This window comes from Pyxicephalus adspersus, chromosome 12 (assembly GCF_032062135.1).
Source record: "Pyxicephalus adspersus chromosome 12, UCB_Pads_2.0, whole genome shotgun sequence".
Classification (NCBI taxonomy): Eukaryota; Metazoa; Chordata; class Amphibia; order Anura; family Pyxicephalidae; genus Pyxicephalus; species Pyxicephalus adspersus.
This window is the reverse complement of record NC_092869.1, coordinates 5,084,315-5,095,999: the sequence shown is the minus strand read 5'-3', so window position 1 is coordinate 5,095,999 and position 11,685 is coordinate 5,084,315.

Sequence of the window (11,685 nt, the reverse complement as noted above, 5' to 3'; positions counted from 1 at the left end):
AAACTATACAGAAGCATGTTGATAGAAGGAGAGAGCAGAGTGGAAAAGAGAGATGAGCTCATCAATATGCTGCTTCTCCATTCACTGTCCAGTCATAGGCTGGAGGAAGGGGGTTGTAAGTGTTATTATTATTGTGCAAATCCCAGGAAAAGCAGCAGCATACCCCAAATCCCCCGAATTTTCTTTTCACCCCTGACATGCAATGGTTTTTATTGGTACTTCTACTACACCAGAACTGACGTGACCAACACCCGCACTGATCATGAGCACTACTCAGGCAAGAAACCCCCCTCCTGCTTAGCATTCCCTTTGGACTCGGTATTTACACAACCAAAGCAGGTAAAAATCTGCACTACAGGAAGGCTCATTTATCTCTGCCCCTGCGGGCATTTTTTACCCTTAATAAAACTTGACGATTACCTAAAATACCGCCATCATTTGTACATCATTAGCCCAGAGAAAACGAGAACGATTTCCCCGCTGCCTCTGAAGTTCTTTCCTGGGAAACCGTTGATGTGACGGCTTTTATATCTCCTTCAGATAATTCTCGCCTGGCTGCCACTGCAGCAATTTTCTCGCTGATCTTGTGGCCCTGGAGAGCCGGCGTTATTACAGGTTACACCGCACGGCTTAGGAAGAGTGGTCCTCACCTGTAATTTGCTCCTAATGTCCCTCCAGTGGCTCCATTAGTGGGCTCTCTCCAGGGGACATCTCCGCGTGACTCAGTAACCTCCCTTCACCAAGCGAGGGAACTACAGAAGCGAAAAAATACAGCAAATAAAAGACGAGGCCTCCAACTTGTTAAAGTGCCAATCTAAGGAAACACGCACACTGGCGTATATACACCGAGAGCATTAAAGACACCAAAAAATACGGCTTCAATTATTTTTCATAGAAAGGTGTACACTGACTTTTTTAAAGGGCCCCCTAAAGTACCCAGAAATTTCTGGGGATTCTTGAAAAGAAAGAGCTCATAATCATAAACCTCATTAGCTCTGATGAGGTCACTCACAAACAAGGTGTCCCCAGAGTGGGGGCATTCCAAGTAATGGAATCAATGTGAGTACCTAGCCTGGTGAAATCAGTCCAATCAATAGTCTCTTTTAGGATCACATGACAAAGAAAACAAAATCCGACACGTTTCGGGAGACACTGCACCTTCATCAGGGCTACAAACCCAAAGCAGGAGATAGATCTCTGTAATGAGGGGCCGATCTGTGTCAGGCATTGGTGAGCACAGCTTGGAGCTGCACAGGCAGAAGGATTTACCTGATTGTATCATTTCTTAGATGTCGTCTTCAGAAAGTAGATGGTGACCCTGGATGATGCCTGAACAAAGATAATGCCTTTGCTTTTTAGGAGGGAAGTAGATTAAGGCCAGGTCAGGGGGAATATTGTGATCTTAGAAGAAATGAATTGTTTGGCATGCATTGTGTATAGTCATGTGAATAAGTTTTCAAGTCTCATTGGACTTCTATAGCTGAATAGCTGTCCGTAAGGATCCTTATCCTTGTGTTCTTGGCCTATTGAGCCTATTGCGCAATACAGAAAATGGACAATAATGCAGCTTTATGCAATCGTGTTTCTGTATCTGGCACAGGGCTGGTAGGGTTGTGTATGGTGTATTGGTGTCACTTAGATTTCTTACCTGCACATGGTGAACAGAGGGATGTAGAAGACCAATTTTTGTTGACCTAATAAGTTCTATTATGTATTTGTATTATTTTGTATTTGTATTATGGAGCTTGGTGGCTTTGTGGAGTTCTGGGTGGGGTGAAGCCTTTGTTCCATGCCACATCTCACGTGGTAGTCACCTGTGCCCCCGTCCTTCTAGATGTGAGCTGAACGGGGTTTAATGGATCTTTTCCCTTCCCTGCTATGTGGGTTCCTGCTGCTGGGTGAAAGGCTGACGGCTAACAGAAGCATAAAAAGGTCCATGTGCTGTTTTTCTTGGGGAACCCATTAGGGGGTGCCTTGTTAATCAGGAGCGGACATGAAATGTAAATCAGCAGTTGGCAACACGTTAGACATTTTGCACTGGCATCAAATGCCAACTCTTTAGGCTGACCATTACAAAGCATGGGACCCTCACTTCCCTCGTTTCTTCAAAGGAGCTGGGGCTAATCTGAGGTCTGCAATGAATGCATTGGGGCCGTTCTAATGTCTGTAATGCATTTATTGGTACTGATCCAAGGGTTAGGGTGCACGCTTGGGGCTAATTTAAGGCATGGGGTGCTGGCATTGGTGAAGATTTAGGGTCTGCAGCACATGCATTGGGTTGGAGTGAATGCTATTTGAACAGATCTCAGGTTTGAAGTGTATGTATTGGGGCTGATCCCAGACTCAGACTGGTTTGTTAGTTTTTTGGACTCGCTGTATAAAACCGGCATTGTTGTTGTGTCTACTGTTTTGCTGATTTAAGGTGCAGGACAAACCTGAATTCTGGGTGTCCCTGCTTTCATCTGAGCCTCTCCCCCTCGCAGTACATAGAGGGCACATGGACACGGGTATAGACTTTCCTTTTGTGTTTTCCTACCATTGTTTGGCTGGGCGCCTTTATTGCACGTTAAACCAAGATGGCTGTAGACCAGTGACCTAGCAGATCCGGGACACAAATCTGTTCTTCATCCAAGGTGCTCCTTATATATGGGCATCCTGGAGCAGAAATGTCTGCGTTCCATCCTAGGAATGATGGAAGCCCTGGCCCCGAGCTTAGATAGTAGGGTTCTGCTAAATACCCCCCCCAATCATCTCCTCCACCACCTCGATCACCCACACCTTCCACCTTTATTTTTATGACTATATTTTCTATGGCCTAAACCTTTTTTTTTCTTCAATAGTTACAAGTTGGCTTTATTGGAGTTCTCTGCATTGAATTATAACCAAATTTCAGGGCGACCCTCTGTGTGGTGTACGTGTCGGTTTCTCAGCTCCCCAGGGCCGCTTCTCTTCAACTTGCTATATTTCATTTGATGTAAAAAAATGTAAAATTCAAAGAAATTACAAAGATTGATACATTAAGGATTGTGCATGGGAGATATAGCACCATGCAGTGGGCGTGTCTGGGAATCCCTCTTCTAAATTACAATCAGGGGTTCCCAGATCCTTAGGATAAACAGGAGTGGGGTTCTCTACAGTTTATGCTTCAAAACATAATACAAAACATAGACACTTATCTACTTTTCAAAGATAAATTTTTTAAAGCATGATCAGTGGAATTGTCCATTTTTGTATTATGTTCTGCAGCATGAACTTGGAAAGGGGCTTTAAAATTAAACTGGCCACATGCTCGTTCCATGTCAGTGACTTAGGTTCTTTGCTGTCTAAAAAATCATTGAATGCAAAGAACTTTTTAGAAGGTATTAAACCGCTGTATTTTTTTTTCTACATTTTACTTTAATGAATTTCTTTCTAGTGGAAATGGAGCCCGCCAAAATTGTCACATGACTGGTGATAGGACACTAAGTCACATGACAAGGAACTTGTCCAATCAGAAATTTTCTTGACTCGAAACACACATAACAAGAAGAAACAAAGACCACCCAAAACCTCAATACGAAAAGAAAGCAAGGCCAAATCCAGGACTTGTCATTTTTGTTCTTTTTAATAGTAAACCTTTTTTGTCTGCTTTTTTTTTACAACAAATATAGTGAGAGTTTTCAAACAAAACTCATTTTTACGTGTAACTTTTTTTCTTCGTTTAGAATATACAATAATGCATCACCATACAGCACAACAAAAGTAGAATAAATCAACTCAAAAAGAAAAAAAAATAATAAAAGGCGCCTCAATGGCGTTTCGCTGCTGGGAAAGTAAAAGGAAAGAAAGGATGAGGGTCTGGGGGAAAAGATGGGGGGGGGGGGGGCAATCTGCTTGTGGGTCCTTAGAATAATTAAAAATAAAAAAGGTAAAGAGATCAAAGGCCAAACCTTTAGAATGAGCTATCAAATGTTCTTCTTAACTTTACATGAGGAACCTAAGAGCTTTGATGTGTTTGTGGTCTATGTCTAGATTGTGGTCTTCTTCTAGAACTCATCTCTTTATATTACACCTTCAGAAATATGGTAAGGCATAGGTAGGGAGGCCATGGTATTTAGTGGGGCCATAGAACATCTGTATCCATGTCTGTCCTGCATTTTTGGGCTATGCTGATAACACTGGCTACTGTAGATACATAGAACCATATTCATAGATCTCAAAGAACATCTGACCTATCTGGCCATCATTAGGCTTATAGGGGACAACCTCATATCTACAGATATTTATAGATACTCCATGTCATAGGGGGCGTAGCATTTGAACAATCTAGAAACAACTGCCCCCCTTTGTTGGTAGTTTAGTCCGGCCTCCTTCCTGTCCTTCTTGATATAATCCTGGCATAGTTAAGAGAACATGTCTATGGACTTCTTCGAAGGTTGGGTTTCAACCCCCATCATACTCTGCCCATAGGATGTGAGATGTTCAGTGTTCTGGTTTGGAAATAGGCACAGGTTAATGGGCCTCGATGGAGGATACCCCCTAACGGACAAATTGTTACGGGGGTAGAGTCAATCCAAATGGATTGGTCCAGATGATCACAAATGTTCCTTCAAAACAAGGACAGAGCATGGTGTAACTGCTCATTGCCATACCAGGCCTGATTTATCCAAATAGACTATAATGGGTGAACCTGGGTGATCCAGCAAAAGATAATTTACTATTATTTTCAGTCCTGAACCACGTCCATTCAAGGTTTGATTGATCACCCAGGTTCTTCAGTGATAGTCTTTTTTTACCAGTCTTCAAGATCTTTATTAATTCAGGCCAACTTGGTCTATAGTAATTAAGCATATTGATGTCTATGGTGAGCATGCTTAACTCATGCCCAGCTAACCATCTTATCTCATATGAAGAAGCCTTGACTGTTGAGCCTCATAATAATTGATGGCAACCACAAAATGCTGGATCCCTCAAAACTGAGTACGTGCAAGGGCTTGACAATTTCTGCGACTGGTGTATATTGGTTTTTCCAGTTATCTACAAATTTGACTCATTCTTACAAATTCTGGGTCAACCCAAAAAAGGTGATAATAGAAAAAATATAAAGTTATACGCTCTCCAAAATCCGCCATTTTGTTTTTTACTCTGATGGACAAATACATAGAAAATTGCTTTTTTTTTTTTTTTTTTTTTTTTTTTACTATAACTGACCTTACCTCATCTAAGAATTTTAGCTACATACAGTCTTACTTTAAGAGTATAGGGGAAAAAACGCCAAATTTTTACTTTTCTCAAGTAGGTGCAGCACAAAAACATTGTTAAAAAACACTTTATCAACACACTTAGGCAAAAAGTTTCCTAGATCTACCGATTCTGAGTCTAGAAGGGCGTGTATACAACTGTACATGTGTTAATTTACCAAAAAAAGTGCAAAGCAGGGGGCGAGCCAAAATTCTAGGTCACGGCTACCTCCTGGGGTCCTACGCCACGTTACTAAATCATATAAAGGAGGCTTAATTATAGTGCATTATATACATCACTTCTACAAGGGCTACTAGGACGATCCTGAGATATGTACACTATCGGCCAGCGCTATTTGGTTGGATTCTACGGATGGGGATTTGGTCTGTATTAACTATGAAAGATCTAGAACAAAAGTTAGAAAATGCAAAGTGCTTCCATTGTCCTCTGGGGCATACAGATGGCCTGTTTCATTTGCACAAAAGGGGTTGTAAATTTTTGGATTTCCAAATTACAAAAATTTTACTAAACATCTTTAATATCTAAACTATCCATATTGGTTACCCTAACCATAAGGCTTAATGGTACCCCTACTCATAACCTAACAATTGAAATACAATCCTGCAAAACCCCACCCTATTCCCAAAACTTTATACTACCCTACCCTACCCATCTGATCACAGCCATTTATTGCCACACCAGAACAAATTACTATACGCAATGACAAATTGGCCAATGTACCTTAAGAATTGGTGACCCTTTCATACCCATTGCAGGAAAATTTTACCATTTGGATCATAAGACTTAATGGTAGTCCAACTTTTTGAGGGGGTTTAGATGGAAAAGGGAAGGGTTACACATGGTCTGTCCTCCCAGTGGTAGGTAAACCATCCCAGTGGAGGCAAAAACTGCAACAAGATACTTCAAATATAGGAGATTTACTTACTGCAAAAAAAGGCGGGAGCCAAAATAATTGGGATGGTTCAGATTAAATTACCAACACATTTTGGAAGTTGTGTAGGAAGTTTAGGAAAATGTGTTTTAGTTACAGCAGTAAAAGGGAGATCCAAATTAATAGTATGGTCCAGAATAAATAAACAAATGCACTGTGGGGATTATGGAGGAAGTTTAAGAAAATGCATTTTAGTTACTGCAGGAAAAGGAGGATCCAAATTAATGGTATGGTCCAGGTAACATAAGCCAATGCATTTTGGGGAGTATGGAAGAAATTTGGGAAAATGCATTTTAGTTACTGCAGGAAAAGGGGGATCCATATTAGTGGTATGGTCCAGATTAATACCCTATGCACTTGGGGGATTAAGGAGGAAGTTTAAGAAAATGCATTTTAGCTATTGCACGAAAGGGGGATCTAAATTAAAGGTATGGTCCAGATTAATACCCAACGCATTTTGGGGATTATGGAGGAAGTTTAGGAAGATGCTGTCATGACAGCCCATAAAATCCTCCCTTTCAAGACAGGAGTATCAAGTTGTTGGCTTGCCCATACCCCAAAAAGTTGAAACTTATTAACTCTTCGTTATTCAATGTCTGGCAAAATAGCAAAGGCAATTTAATAAAACCCTTCGAACATGATAATTGGAGATCCTCACTGTGGCCCAAACCAAATACAAAACTAAAAAATAATAGGAATATTCCCATATCCCTATAATATTAATCCTTTAAAAATTGGTAAATATTAATTTTCAGTGGGTAGAAACAGGCTCACACCTATAAGCATTGGCCTCATCAAAAAATGTATGGGTGGTCATACGGCCACCACATCATTCATAATCTTCTAAATGCATCAACCAACCCTCATAATAAAAAAGAGTAACTAAACACTACACTAGATATCAAAATCTGGGCACTGGATATAAATCTAACTGTAAATATTATATCTATTCGTTCGCAATGCTCCATCACCGTTCAGATTTGACCGCCATTTTGAACAAATGGGTTTGTTGTGGAAATCACACTGCTTTCACGATCTATTGCTTATTTTATTAAACATTAATTACAAGTATATAATGAATTCCTTCAGCGACTACAAATCTACTAAACTTCAAGGAGGTTTTTAAGGGCTGGAAAGAATTGGTAAAAGGAAGAGGGAAAGTGGGGTGAAGGGAAGGGTGTAATAAAGAAGGAGGAGGGGGGAATGAACGTTAAGAAGCTGTACAGTTACCATCATGATCAAAGTCAGTATTATTACAATATACTCTGACAAAAATATATTTTCATTTCATATCAATACAACAAAAAAAACATCTCCCTGTACTATAACCATTTGCTAACATGTCTGTACTTGTTACTATATACACGTAGGTCCTGCATGTAGAAGAGGTGACATGATGGTGACAGATGACATAAGAGGGTGTGGTTGACTGTAAAATGGGAAACAGACATTGGGCAAATATGAGAGAGGTTCCCGGGTGGTCTGTGAGTGTTCATGTCGATCATCTACCTATCCTAAGGATTCCAGGAGTAACAAAATGTTCAATTTATTGGTAGCCATTTTGTAAAGCTTCAAAGCTCAACCGATTGGCATTACCTTGATGGTTCAAAATGGCTTCCACCATTTCCTGTTTGAGCTGTATCCTTTTAAAGACAATGTATTGAAGAAGAGGATGGCAAAGGCTCATACATCCATGATTATTTAATCCCCGTAAAGTAGCATGCAATATAAGGAAATCTAATGAATGGAATTGAGGGAAACCGTCTTCGTTCTGACCTGTAACCAGCCCCGTTTTTATGGTTCTTCCATAAACCCCAAATTCACCTGACCATTGGTTCTTAATGTTGTCCCTTCCATCCAACTCATAGTCGTTGCAAACCCGTTTTGACCGCATGGTGGCAATGATACCTTGATGTCATGAGTAGAAGATGCCAGTGAAGGTTGACATGTCGTAGGTGATGAAGCCACATGTAGGCAATAGTTGTGGTGGTGGCCCTCCCTTTGGCATTCTTTGTAGAAAGTATGGTGGTTGTTGGCACTGGACAAGATGCTTAAAAGGCTTCCATGTTTTTTTTTTCCATTTAACATTTTTGGAATTAAATGATATAGGCCAGGAAATAATGAGCCTTTGTTTGAGATGAACAGTCATGTTACAATAAAATCAGTATATTGGGTTTTATTTATTAATTTTCCACACTCATTAACCCTTCCCTTTCATGGTTCACCATCCTTTGCAAGTTTTTCATTTGTTCCTCTTTGGTAGGGTATTTTTGTGTTACTATGTGGCACTTCTCCGAGATTAGAATATTACGATTGGAATGCTACAAAAATTTTTATTGTATGGCTATAACTTTTTCGTTTTTGATTGAGTAGGTTGCTGTCTGTGTTGGGGAGATTTCCCTTCACTTCCTATCTTGAAGATTCTATAGAAGAAAATCTCATAAACCAAACAGAATCTTCCATTTCCCATCATTTTCTGTCCTAGTATTAAATTTGCCTACTTGGTCACTTCACGTAAAAGAAGCCCCATGCCTTTCTAGCATATAATATCTTGACCCCCTTGGGTCTAGCATATAATATCTTGGCCCCTACAGGTATTCCATTTTTCTGGGTATATGAATACCTGATCCTCCCCCTCTGCACAAAGTGGTTGTTCCTGCTGGATTGTTTGTCACTACAGGACGTACCAAGAAGGGGAAGAACCAATGAAGGTGACGGGGGGAGCAGGGATCTGACCCATCTGGAAGAGTCAAAAACCCTGCAGTGGTTAGGGCACCATTATGTAGCATCATTTCAAGACATGAGCTACTAGAAAAGGCAACTATATTTTTTTTTTACTGAGCTGATCTTCATAGATTCAATAAGGCATATAAAGCAGAATGTTCCATTATAGGAAATAGATATAATAATATACTCTACATAAAATCCCTATACTTTAAAAAAAACTCAAAATATTTCCACCATATTTTTCATGGAGATCTACCAAACATCCGGTCTGTAAAAATTAACACGAATAAAATGCCTATATTTGACCCAAACAACATACATAGGGTTTACCCCTGGTCTAGGACAATGATGGGAATGGCAGGTCCTAATCTTTATATTTAACATTTTTTAGTATCTGTGTGATCTTTGAGTTTTATATTTTAGCTTTAGCCTTGTTTTGTTAAATGGATAAAAGGCAAACCAGTTAACCAGACCAGTTGAACCATTTTGGAAACCCAACGAAGGATGTGTGAGAAGATGGTGCCACTCCAAGGAAGGATTTATATACAATTATTTCATTGGCTTTTTAGAATTTTTCTTTACCAGGATTTTAGTGTCTTGTAGGATAGTAGAGTGGTCATTTCTTGTTTTGAGACCCAGTACAAACCACAGCCCAGTCTGTCTTAAAGTTCTTAAGGAGGCTGTTTATAAAGTGAATCCCACATTGTTTGGTGATGATTTTCCAGGTCCGTGTGTTTTTAATGGCTGTGTCCAATTCCCCACCAGAGAAGGTCTGGTGAATGTTAGATTCACGGCTTTATAAACAGAACCCGGGGACTATCCTCCAAAAACAACCACTTGGAGTTATGTCTAAGTATTTGCAGACTTTGGCTTATCACTCGTGGGGGTTATATTCTTTAAATCAGGGTATTCTGGGCAAATTTGGACTTATTTTCACAACTTCAATTTTTTTTCTGTATCTTAAAATGTAAAAATTCCACGTGAGGATTACTTCTAATATAATTTTTTAACCCATCAGGATATGCAGAGCCAATCTTTTGGCTTTAGCTCATACGCTCCCAAACCAATTGTTCTGGGAGACGTTGGCCCTCTATATATATATATATATATATATATATATATATATATATATATATATATATATATAGATAATATATATTTTTTTTTTTTCTTGTGTAGAATGGCACACTACAAGAATTAATCATGTATCTCGGGCAGACTAAATATTATTCAGAATGAAAGGACATTGTTGTACGAGTATTATCGTATAATTGTACACTATTTAATGGTAGGGGAAAAAATAGGAAAATAAGGGCACAGGGAATGTTGTCACCCCCTATAGCAAATTAGTTTCCAGCGTGTAAAGTGTTGTGGCTTTCCAACTTTGCAAATTTCTGTGAGCCACCTTACAAAATTTCTGTATACAAATCATAATTTTATATTTTTCTTCTTTTTTTATGGCAGCGAAATGAATGGCTGAAGGATGAGATTGCGTATGGTGGGTATATCCATTTTCTGGCGAGAAGATGCAACACTCAAAAAAGCAAGCTCCCTTGCCCTCCCCATGCATGCGTTCCTGAAATGAAAGACCCCAATGGTCAGGATATTGAAAGGGAAAGCACAGACAAGAGACTTTGGTAAGTAACCACACTTTTAAAAAGCAATATATCATTTTTAAACATATCAGTGCATACTTCTTATATGAAAATATACACAATTGTATTTCATTGTCCAAAAAAATAAACTAATGAAAAACATTTAAAAACAAAAAAAAGAAAAAAAAAGAAAAGCGAACCAGCCAAACACAATATATTAGCTATTTTTTGTTTAAATTTTAAACGCTACACTTTTGTTGAGGTTACATCTTTTTTTGACATTTTTTTTTGTAAATTTTTTTGGTGTTTTATGTAAATATTACTTCATGCATTTTACACCTTTTTTTTAGCCTTTTAAGAATAAATATGCTCCTTTTTTTTAATTTTCTTCACTCTTCTAAAAACTGCAGCATTTAACTTGTAATTGTTTTGTGTCGTGCAAGTTTCTGCCACACCCCTTAATAAAATGAGGGAAAAAAAACAAAAAAATAAAACAAAAAATAGAAACGAAAAATGAAACTGAACAATAATAACTACTCTACAGAACGCAAAAATTTTACGAATATAAAAAAATATTCACAATGTAACTGTCAACAGCACAAATGAGCACAAGAAATAATATTAAAAATCAGAAACAAATATTTATACAGATAAAAACAGGGTGCAGGGAGTATATATATATATATATATATATATTTTTTTTTTTAAGATTGTCATTTTTTTTTCCTTGTCTTGAAAATTAACGTGTTTTTCATTTACATGTGTGAAAAAAAAAACTAAAAACATACGGTTCTCTAAGAACCTAATGAAGTAGCCAAGGGCCCATTGGATTATCCTAATGTCCATTTATACCATAACAACCGGTCATGCCGATACAATTTTACGTTTTTCTGTCAATGTCATCAAATTTTGGATTATTTTTGCTGCTAGTTTAACGATAACCATGTAATTTTTTATGGGGCAAAAATGTCAATAAACCCTTTATTATTATTAATATTACTACATTTATTATTATATTATTTAAATGATTTTTCTATTCATCATTCAGATGTAAAGCCTTCATTTTTAATATTGGATTATTATCTGGCTATAAAGATAAAAAAAGGTAAATTTGGTCTAATAATGTAGGCCTCTTCGACCCAGCAGTTTTTTTTTTCGTGCAGCAAAATGCACAACTACAACCAATTTTTG